At 41.4% G+C, this 11,833-nt stretch overlaps 1 long non-coding RNA gene across 1 annotated transcript in view; it reads right to left on the bottom strand.

The window, feature by feature from the left end:
• Positions 1 to 1,074: 1,074 nt before the first annotated feature.
• Positions 1,075 to 11,833, bottom strand: part of LOC106146732 — a 33,941-nt gene continuing 23,182 nt past the window's right edge. Inside the window, exons 2-3 of the long non-coding RNA XR_001231293.1 lie at positions 2,176 to 2,313; positions 1,075 to 2,053 (exon numbers count right to left, since the gene is read on the bottom strand). This is a non-coding gene — a long non-coding RNA (uncharacterized LOC106146732). The remainder of the gene's footprint in view (positions 2,054 to 2,175; positions 2,314 to 11,833) is intronic.

Here is an 11,833-nt window from a genome sequence, read left to right as displayed (position 1 = left end):
CATTCAATATTTTGTTTTAGTTTTTGTTATCTTCATCACAACCATGACTACGTAACACAGTTTGTATTTTACTTATCTGAGATATTTTCCATCTCTCCATAATAAAACGTGAAATTCTGTGAACAGGTAATTGTGGTTATTTTATTCACAGTTACAGTGGCAATACCATGTGGCCAATATAAGATGGATGGATGGCTGTATGGAAGTCTGGATAGAGGGATGGAAAGATGAATGGCAGGAAGCTGAGAAAGGGCTCTCCAGGGGCTGGAGGTGTTGTGAGACTGATACATGCATAAGCAAATGGATACAACAGCGACACAACTGATGCCCATGGGAAGAGAATCCATGGCTTTACTCTGCAATCCTCCTGCTTAGATTCAACTGAATTCATCCATCAGGCTGGGTGCTGAGTGTGACAATATAAAGTTGGGAGGCCTGTTGCTTCTACTTGTTCACAATATGCCAAAGACAGAAATAAGCACCCCAGAAAGGACTGAAGAATTAGAATGAGACGGCCACGTATCTGAATCTTGGTCCTGCCTAGTCTTGGCCAGGTTATTTAGGCCCTGTAAGTCATCTTTACTTCATATTTAGAAATAAGATAACAGCGGCTGGGGATATAGCTCAGTGGTACAAGCATCTGCCTATCAAGCACAAGGTTCTGAGTTCGATTCCCAGTACAAAAAAAAAAAAAAAAAAGAAAGAAGATAACAATATGTTAGGATAGCAACAGAGGTGTTCTGAGAATTAAAGAACATATGTAAATAGTGTAACACTTAGTCTAGAATTCAGCAAATGCTAATTATTCCTAGGGATAAATTATTCTGCATTTTTGCTTTCCCATCTGGTTATTGATACGGCCTGCTGATAAGGATTTCTGGGAGGGTACTGGGCTGATATCAGTAACGATTAGGAAATAGGAAACAATTGCATAAGTGTTAGCAATGCCGCCATCCTTACTGTGAGAGAATGGTGCATTCTGAAGACACCTGATACACATCCAAGATCCCCCAGTGAGACTGGGTTAGCAATTCAATTCCTAAGCCCTTTTGTATATATTTATAACATGGGGATATTTATTTATTTTTGCATCTAAAATAAGACAAAAAGAAGTCATACAAGTTTCTCAAAGTTAATAAATGTGCGAGTTACAAAACTAGGATCTGAATCTGCCTTCACATCAATGGCCTCTTGATTCCAAGGCCCATCGCCAGCTCTGGCAGGCAAAGCTGCCACAGCCTGCCCCTCTCCCCTTGTGAAGAGAGGGATGTTATTTCCCCCTCCAGGCTCTCTCTGTGACCCTGCACAACCAATGCTGTTTTTCCACGGAGAGAAAATCACCAGCCTGGTCCCGGGGGCTGTAACTCGGCTGCAGCCTGTCCTGCTCCCCAGGAGCAGATGGCTGCCTCTGAAGCCATCTTTCATTTAGCTCCATCCTGGTACCCCAGGAACTTTCAGTAATTACCTCTATCATTCTTACATTAAATAAGAGTGAATAAATCAAGATTCCCAAGGCATGGGATGAGAAGGAAGCACACCCAGACACACACGCACACAAGCGCTGAGATGCCACAGAGAGTTTTAGAGGCTGTGACACAGACAAAGACAATCTCAGGGCATCATCCTACCCAGGCACCTGCCTACATAGAAATCTTCTCATCCAATTTTCTTCCAGGAATATACAGTGTTTTATGAACCTCCTCACCCCCACTTTCCCTGCAAAACCATGGCAGGGGGCAGGCAACAACTACAGCGACAAGGGCAAAATATGTTTCTCTGAATTCCTAACACATTTTTAAAATTGACAATCTGAATTACAACACTTGCTCCTGAAAGAAGTAACTCAGGAGGAGTTTAGCCTCCGGAGGAAATGCGAGGTTTTTCTTGTTTGGTTGAATTGTGAACCTTTTCAAACTGATGTCTCACCAAACGGTCTCTGTTTATGAAATATTTTCTCCTGCAACTTAAACAGTGGTTGAGTTTCTCTTTCCTTGAAGACGACCCCGAAGCCTTGCAGGCTGTCGCTCTGTGTCAAGGTGCTCCTGGCTGTCTGCTGCAGGGTGGAAAAAGGGACATCTGTTGTCAAGGCCCGGACTCCTACGAAGGGAGGGAGGAGGAGGAAGCGAGAGGAGCAGGCTGTGAAGCCTGCTGTTACAGCCAGATTTAGTACCCTACCATGAATCTTCAATGTTTAAAAAAATCGGCTTTGTGGCATAGAAGTTTCTGCAGTTGCCGAAGTTCTGAACCCGCGCTCTTCCCTGCAGAGCATTCCAAAGGATGAAGCTGGTCCTGGCTCTTCCGGTCTTGGTAGCACTGCACGTCATGGGGGACGCAGGGAGAGGCAGACATGAGAGGAGAAGAAAGACAAACAAGGTGGATGTAGATTTTGAGTAGAAATATTGGTATCTAACGTAGACTATCCTCCCAGCTTTATTGTCTTATTTTCCTACTATCTCAAGAGAACACTATGGGGAATGTGTATCTACGTATCTCTATGCCTACCTTCCTGCCTGTGTCTGTCCACCTGCCAGCCAACCTATCTATCATCTATCTATCATCTATCCTCTATTATCTATCATCTATCTATCATCTATCCTCTATTATCTATCATCTATCTATCTATCTGTCTATACTTGATCTTAGCCAGAAGGCCGAGAAGCGATATATCTATCCACCTACCTACCTACATACCTGTGTCTGTATCTCACAAAGAGGAAGACTGGAGCACAAAAACACACTAAGTTCCTGATATATATCAGACTGAGAGGCTGAGTCATTTGCTTGTACATGGGTGAGGAGATTAACTCAGTGCTTCTAACTGCATTCAGTATTTTTATTCAGGACCTCACTGACTTAGTATTTCTTAATCATAACTACAAACAATTGCAACATTCATTCAACTTACATTTATTAAGGCACCTGTTATGTGCAATGACCTATGGCTAGTGAAAGTAATAACAGCCAAGTCTCAAGGATTAAAAATACCGTGTGTGTACTCAGCACTCTGTTTTGTGTGTGTGTGTGTGTGTGTGTGTGTGTGTGTGTGTGTGTGTGTGTGTGAAGGTGAACACTGATTGTACAAAGTCAGAGTAGAAGTGCAATAATGTAGCGCATATTTGGATTTTAAAGGATTTTAAAGTCAGTCTCATTTATTTCACTTATGAATATGGTCTCCAGTTGCATCCATTCACCTATAAAGCCCTGAGTTTATCTTTCTTTAGAGCTCAGTAATACTCCATTGTAACCTGAGTAAATAAAATCTAAAAGGTACAACAGATAATGTGAAAAGGAAAGAAACTGCTCAAAAGGAAAGAATAACTGGGATGAGGAAAAGAGAAAAAAAAAGAAAGGAAGGAAGGAAGGAAGGAAGGGAAAAAGGAAAGAAGGAAGGAAGGGAGGGAGGAAGAACCATATATATATGTATATATATGTATACATATATGCATAAGATAGCTAGGATAGTTGTGCTGCTAATTTCCATTGGTTTATGGAAAGGAACAGTTAATGTTTAATTGTTTGATCAATCTTGCATGCCTATATTTGGTAATCTGAGACACTACTTTGAAGATAACAATATGTAATACAACAACCATTGTTAATTTTCTATCATCTTGTTTTAAAATTCTGTATCGCTTTTATTGTTTGTTTGTTGTTTTGCTTTTGTCTTTCTTTTTTTTTTTTTTTGTCTTTTTGAGACAGGGTCTCGTTATGTAATTGAGGCTGGCCTTGAGCTCACTTCGTAGCCCAGGCTCGTCTTGAACTCACAACAATCCTCCTGCCTCAGCCTCCTGAGTGCCGGGATTATAGGGGTGCACCACCACACCCGGCTTCATGTCTTTGTCTTTCTTATCTTGTTTCTGTTCTTTTCCCTTTAAAATAAAATTTAAAATAGTAATAGTAATAAAAAGCCAGTCTCACTACTCACTAGCACAGGATAAAAGCTATTCATGGATCACTGTACGGCATCAGACCCACTTCTTAGAGATTCAAATCCAGCAGTTAACCGCACCTCTGCCCTTGCAGTTCCACAACCCAGGAGAAGTGGCTGCACTGGTTGCTCCTGGCAGCAGGGTTATTACCTTTTTATTGTGTTCCTTCTCCAAACCCTGTCTGACACTATCCTCTGCGAGTCCTCACTCAAACTCTGGGGAAATTCATGCACACTGTGGACAGGGGCCATCCCTCTGGAACCCAGGGCTTCGGGCCCAGGGCAGACAGAAGATGCAGGGTTTGATGGGCCTTCTTTAATCTCAGCAGGTGTTATGATTTCAAAGATCAATTTTATTTTAAAGTTTGCTTTAATTCTGGCAAAGAAAAGACAATGTAAGTTGGATACGTCTTTCTGCGGTCTGATGTGATTCAGTCCCGCTTCTCCTCTACGTCAATGGACAGAAGGGTCACATAGGGTGCTCCACCTTCTCATAAAGTGACAACCATGAGACTCAGAGATAGGGGCCAGGGATACACCTCAGTGGCACAGCGTCTGCCTGGAAAATGCAAGGTCCTGAGTTTGATTCCTGGTACCAAGAAACAAACAAGTGAAAAAACACCTCAGATAGGACAGTGAAGTATGATACTGATTATTAAAATCCTTCAGCAAGATCCCAGATCTGGAACAACAGATCATGCTGCTTCCTTGGAAGTGAATGTTATTTTTAATATGGAAGAGCAAGCCCGCTAGGCACAAACTGTGTCTCTTAATCTTCAGTAAGAATCATATACTACTTAAAAGTACAAGTTAAATTCAGTTCATGACATAAATGCAGCCTGAATCATGAGCCATGTCTATGGGCAGAATTGTTTCCCCTGACCAACTCATACATTCAAGCCCTAATTCTGGTTTCTCACAATATATCTGTATTTGGAGATGGAACCTTTAAAGGGCTCGTGGAGTTCTTTATATAGTTTGAATATTAACCCTTTCTCAGATGTATGGTTTGTAAACACTTTCCACAATTCCACAGATTGGTATACATAGTCTACCCATAAGGCCCCATGGAGTTGAAAGGAATGCCCACATAAAACCCTGCACTGGGACTTTTGTAGCAGTTTTACTTATAATTCCAAAACTTGAGAGCAACTGGGATGTCTTTCAGTGCATGAATGGCTAAATAAACTGTGGCATATTCAGGTAATGGAATATTACTCAGCTCTTCCAAGCCATGAAAAGACACTGGAGGAACTTTCAATACATGTTGCTCAGTGAAAAATAAAAGTCAATCTGAAAAGGCCACATACAATAGGATTCCAACTACATTAGGTCCTGGAAAAATGCAAAATTATAAAGACAGTAAAAAAAAGTCGGTGGCTTTCATGGGTTAGGTTAGGATAGACTAATTTGAGGGCAGTGAAACTATGTTGCATGATACAATAAGGATGGATACGTCACTGTGGGCTTGTCCAAACTCACAGAGGTACATCTCCAGGAGCAAACCCTGATGTACACTGTGGACTTTGGGCCATTACGGTGTGTCAGTATCAATTCATCAACAATAACAAATGTACCACTCCAGTGGAGGATGTTGGTAAAGAGGGAGACAAAGGGAGGGGCAGGAAGGACACAGATATTCTCTGTACTTTCCTCTAATTGTGATGTGAACCTAAAATGCTTTTCAAAGATTAACTGTTAAAAAATAAAACACGCAACACAAGCCAGATGGAATAGTTCACATCTGTATCCTAGCACTCTGGACCCTGGAAGGTTATACAGGAAGATCACAAGTTTGAGTCCTGCCTTAGGTCAGGAAGATAATATAGGTAATAGCCCCCAAATCCTGCTATATGCCCTCTCAAATAACTTGACCATGGTCTCACTTACTGGTCAGGTGCAGTGGTGCACACCCGTGATTTCAGCACTATAAAAGGATGAAGCAAAAGAATTACAAGTTCAAGTCCTGCTTAAGAAACTTAGTACGATCCTGTTTCAAATTTTAAAAGGGATGTAACTCAATGTAAAAGCCCTGAGTTCATTTCTCTGTAGAAGTGTGTGTGTGTGTGTGTGGGGGGGATGCTGCCAGAAGTTGCGAGAACTTGAAGTAATTGATTTCTTGCTTCCATTTTACACTCTGACTCCTAAACAACACAGTTTAGTTTTGCCATCAGTAGGTAGAATATATTAGAAAAGCAGATCTTAAATCTGGTTTAGTGTCCTGGTCCTGCATTTACTAGGTACCTTCTTTTCCTCTCTCTGTCTCGGTTTTCTTAACTATGAAATGAGGATGGTATACAATTCCCTCATGATAGGACCGTGAGAATTAAATGAGATGATACATGTGAATTGTCCTGATTGGCTTAGCGCTCATGTCATGGTTATTTGCAGCTATTCTCTTCTGTACTTTCTGTCTTGCCAGATATATATATTTCTTAAAACTGCTAGTCCATTAGAAATACAGAGAAGACTGCATTAATATCAGATGTTAAAACAAGGTTTTGCTTTCTCCCCTCAGAACCAACAAAACAACACTTTTTAAAAAATAAATTTATGGAAAGCACAAGGAGGTGTGTCAGGTCTACGGAAGGAGAATGTGGGAGCGAGCCCCACACTGAAGGAAATGACTGTTGTGTAGCAATGAGTAGCTCTGGGTTCCAAACCCAAAGAAAGAAACAGGAGAAGTGCCAGGTCTCCAGGGCATTCGCAAGTTAGAAAATTAAGAAGTTATATTCAGAGCAATCAGACATAAAGAGAGAAGACACAGAGACAATGTTCAAAGCACTACAGATACGAGTGAGAATTGTTGAAGTGATAACATTATGTAAAATTCATCCAACAAGTTGGGAAATTCATGCAAAATGAATGACTTCTTGAGAAAATATAATTTACTGAAATTGACTCAAAAAGAAGTAGAAAACTTGAGTAGACCAATAACCACTGAAGAAATTGGAAATGCTGTGAAAAGAAAAAATACTCAAAACAAGATGCTGGTGAAAGCAATTTGGGAAGAGCTATTAAAATTAAAAACACTCGTACTTTTCCTCACTGACATCCCACTGCTGAGAGTCCATCAAAGGAAAAGAAAGCACCAGTACCACAGAATGTGAGTTATGGCTGTTAATGCAGACGTGTTTGTAGAAAAAATACAAAAACCAAAACCAGGAACTTGAGAAAATGCCCCAACACAGAAAGTAATTGTCATGGTTTGGGGGACATTGCAAGGGAAGAACATAATACAGGATACATATTTTATAAGATTATTTATGATAGTCACTCAAAGAATGATATACAAGAGAGTACAGGAAATCTGTCCACACACTATAGGCCAGGAATCCAGCTGAGGGCCTGGATCCCGTGATAATTTCCCATGTGAGTCCAGCTGAAGACCTAGAGCTCTTAACAGTGCCTCCCACAAATCCACCTGGAGGCCCAGAGCCCATAACAATATCTCATGCAGGCCTGTTTCACAGATCTGAGCTGGGAAGGCCCAAAGGTCAGTGGTGGAATCTAGGAAGTCTGTGCCAGCGGGATGAAGGACCTGTGCTAGTAGGCTGAAGGATCTGCACTGGAGCCAGGAAGCAATGTGCAAAGTAAGAACCAGAGCTCCCCCGAAAAGTACCACAGCCATCCTCAGCAACAGTGAGGTCCAGAGCTCCTCCAATGGTGAAGACAGCTGAGTTCCCATCAGGAAAGTCAACCCAGCAAGCTTCTTCAGGAGACTGAGCTGTGCACCTTCTTCCCCTCCAGAGCCAGGAAGCGATACTCAGAGTGAGGACCTGAGCTCCCCCAAAGTGAAATGGAGCTATTCTCAGTGCCAATAAGTCCCTGAGCTCCTTGGAGGATGAAAACAGCCGAGTTCATCAGGAAAGCCAGCATGACGAGCTCCTCCGAAACAACCAACAGCTCCCAACAGCTTCTCAGCTCCCAACAGCCTCTCTTCTTCTCCAGTTCTGCCTTTTATGTTGCTAGCAACAGTCCCCAGGTGGGCCTCCCACACCCAGCACCAAGCTGACTCAGTTCAGCTCGGTGTTATAAGCTGACCACCAGTTGTCAATCCCCTACAATAATATAGCAATAAAAAGTGGGCTGCATCTCTATCAGTTGATCTGTAGCAATTTCCAGAAGGTACTGATACTGAAAAAAAATGCAGCAGCATGTGTATGTTTATTTCAACTTTTGCAAACAGTACTCAAAATATACCCATCACGTGTGTGTGACTGTATACGCACATTTGTGCCATTTTATAAGCAGAGATAGCGCTGCAGAAATATATACCGATCTTTAAGCATCAGTTATAGAGTGAGAGCTGGGGAAGAATTGAGAAGGAAAAGAATGCAAATGGAAAGAAAGGAATTTGGCAAAAGAAAAGATGCCAAAGGGCTAAATTAAGGATTCTAAGATAAGACGTTTTCATGCTATGATCCCATCTGTATAGAATTATATATGTTTACATCTCAGAGTGCATGTATGAGTGTGATCTAAAGACACAGTACAGCCAATGTTTAAATTTAAAACTTCATTACAGTGAAAGACACAATGCCATTAATCCCCGTCAAAATATCTCCCTCACTTCAAACGCAATGAGCGTCTGCTTCCTACTCTCTGAGGCAGTTCTGAAGTCTTGTTTCCTGAGTGTCTTTAGTCCCACTATTGTGGTTGCCTGGATGTCCTCAGTTAATTCAAAGTATTTGCTTTCCTTGGTCATTTTGAATTTGGGCGAGAGCCAGAAGTTGCACAGTGCCAGAGGCAGTGAATAAAGGTGGTCTGAGCAACTGCTTTGCAGATACCAATACGCAATATAATAACCATTGTTAATTTCCTATCATCTTGTTTTGAAATTCTGTATCATTTTAATTGTTTTCTATCTTTAAAATAAAAAAGTGGATGAACATGTACCGTAATGTTTTTATGAGCCCACCTTTCAGTTAGATGACACTCAGCAGCAGCATTCTCTGTATTTTGTGTCAAAACTTGGAAAGACACTCAGGAAAAAGAACTTCCAGTACTACTTCGGGAAACAGCCTGCATGATGGATAAGTGTGTTTGAAGCTAGGGAGAGTATTCAGGGGTCAGGGGTATTAACAACAAAGAGACTTTTATTATAAGAAGTTTTAAAATTTACACATTCACTGAATTTATTACACCTCATATATATGTGTCTGTTTGTTTTATCAATACTCACGACTGTGAAAAGTAAAAGCTCAACACCAAACATGAATAAATAAAAAAGGCACCAACAGACTTTTAAAAGACAGTCCTGCCCCACCTTGAAGATGCAATGGGAACCCCTAGAACTAAAAAGTAGAAAGCTTCTCGGCTTGTTCTGTGAATCCTAAAGGGGTAGCTGAATAAATATCATCTGCAGACCCATGAGAACTATAGCTTCAGCTCACTGGTGAAGATAAAGCAAACCAAGAGTCAATCACACCCAGAAGCGTATAGAGGACTCACAGCCCACAGCCACCCAGGGCTCATTAAATAATGTCACGAGACACCCTGTTTCAGTTACAGCACTTCTGCCCTTCCAACAACAAAAAATTGATCAAACTAAAAAAAAAAATCAATAACTTTTCTTGGATCCATCAAAGAACTAAAGTCACAAGGCAAACCACCACCTTGTCTTCCGGAGAGACTGGTGAATGGAGAGAGCTATAGTCAAGACTCCCTTATCTGGAGAAGAAGCCCCTGATCCCATACAGTAATGAAATGTTACATGGTAATTTTAACAAGTTGCTGGAGGTTGAGAGGGAAATCCCTCTCTCCTCCATAGCCCCAGTCATAGATGATCTCTGGTTTTCTGATCAAGGAGGTGTTCAACAATTCAGTTCCATTCTGAGACTAACTACTCACTGGTAACAAAGATCCCCCACCCTAGATTAAAGAACTCATTACAGTAAGACTTAACAACAAGACAACAAACAACAAGACACTTCAGATACGAGCCACAAATGGGGTGCCCAGTATACCCATACTCCCACAGTCACGTACACATTCAAAGGTCCCCACAACCAGTACATCAGATTTGAGAAATTACCAGAATGACTCACAGAAGTGAAGTAAACACTTAACTTTGTTTACAGGCTCGTCATAAAGGATACGACTCGGGAGACGCCATATTGAAGAATTCTCCACAGCGAAGTATAGGGGTGAGGAGGGTCACAGCTTCTGTGTCCTCTCTGGGACCCAGAACTTTCACAGTACATCACCGTGTTCACCCACCCAGAAGTTCTCCTTGCCCTTGGGAGAATTTGTATGCAAGTTGTATCACACAGACATAGTTGAGCAAATTATTGCCATTGGTGATTGTATTCAATCTCCAATCCACTTCCCCTCCCCAGAGTTTGGGGCGTGAGGCTACAAGTCACAGTGCTCGGACCAATGCCTTGGTCCTTCTGGTGACCGGTGGTCATCCTGAAGTTATTGGGGGATGGCCTTTGAGTGAAGTCACCACTCTAGCATACAATGCCAGGAAATTCTAGAGGTTTTGAAAGTTTTATGCAAAGAGCCAGGGACAAAAACCAAAATATACCAAAACATGTATGTTTTTATTATACTATAGGGTAGCACCCACACTTTTACCAGTTTTATCTCCAGAACCCCAGTAGCTACTCCCTATGTGAAATTCTCTGTGTCTCTATCTGGTTGGAAAAGAGGGAGAAGAACCACCACTGTGAAATATTTATTCCCAGACATACAGGGCTACCCTCCAAGGGATAACACTCGCAGAGCCTTATCTCACTTGCGGAGAGAGCATTCTCTTACTCCAGGCACCAGCAGACTTCCTGGCCAAACTGAAGAGAGGAGGAAATGAAACACTGTGACATCACAGCCCAATGACGTCAAAGCCCAGTGACGTCACAGCCCAGTGACGTCACAGCCCAGTGACGTCACAGCCCAGTGACGTCACAGCCCAGTGACACCGGCCCATTCAATCAACGAGATTTAATCACAAGGTCTAGAATGCTTCCCTCCACACACCTTGCCAGCCCACCGACTGGGCCCAGGGTTATAACAGCAAACAGTATCTGAAAGAACTACAAGAGACAGCATCTCTTTGAGGACTTGAGACTAGGGACATCTAACGTCAACAGAGGAAACCAAAATGCTGGAATACGGGAAACCTCTGGCACCTAGGGCCACAGCAAATCAGTCACAACCCACCTGATAGATTAACATGAAACTTCACCCTGGAGGCGTGCTTCCCGCAATTCCTATGACATAATACATCACATGCCACTTTAAATAAAAAATAGATGGCACGTTAAGAGGCAAAGAGTGTAAGTGCTAACCAACTACAGGGATTTTATTGATACTAATTATCTAACGAATAAGAAAATGGTATTTAATTATTCAAATAGACACTGGAAAAACATGCCATACATTTTTGCCTTTCCTTTTCTTCCTAGGAAAATTCCTAGAAAACTTGCTTTTAAACTGAAGAAAGAATATCTACCAAAAGTCTACAATAAATGTCAGTGTAAGGAAGTCCATAATATGATCCAGCAATCCCACTTCTGAGCATATGCACAAAAGAACCGGAAACAGACATATTTGGACACCTATGCTCAAAGCAGCATGACTCTCAATAGTTAAAACACAGAAGCAACTCAGGTGTTTATCCATGGATGAATATGTAAGAAAATGTGGTCTGTGTATACAACAGACTATTATTTAGTTTTTAGAAAGAAAACATTCTGTCATATCTATAACATGAGTTAAGAGGATCTGTGAAAAGATAGCTGTATCTTCCTCAAACAAGTAAGACACACAGGGGAAAAATATATCTATGGAAGTATCTTCAAGATGATCTAAATAAAGATTTATGTTTCTCACTGGGAAAATTTAATGCAAAGATTTTAAATCTCCAACTTAAAATCTCTATAAATTAAGTACTCAGTGAAT

The sequence above is a fragment of the Chinchilla lanigera genome, unplaced genomic scaffold (genome assembly GCF_000276665.1).
Source record: "Chinchilla lanigera isolate Chin_1 unplaced genomic scaffold, ChiLan1.0 scaffold00092, whole genome shotgun sequence".
Classification (NCBI taxonomy): Eukaryota; Metazoa; Chordata; class Mammalia; order Rodentia; family Chinchillidae; genus Chinchilla; species Chinchilla lanigera.
The sequence above is the reverse complement of the archived record's forward strand: the minus strand, read 5'-3'. Positions and strand labels throughout refer to the sequence as shown.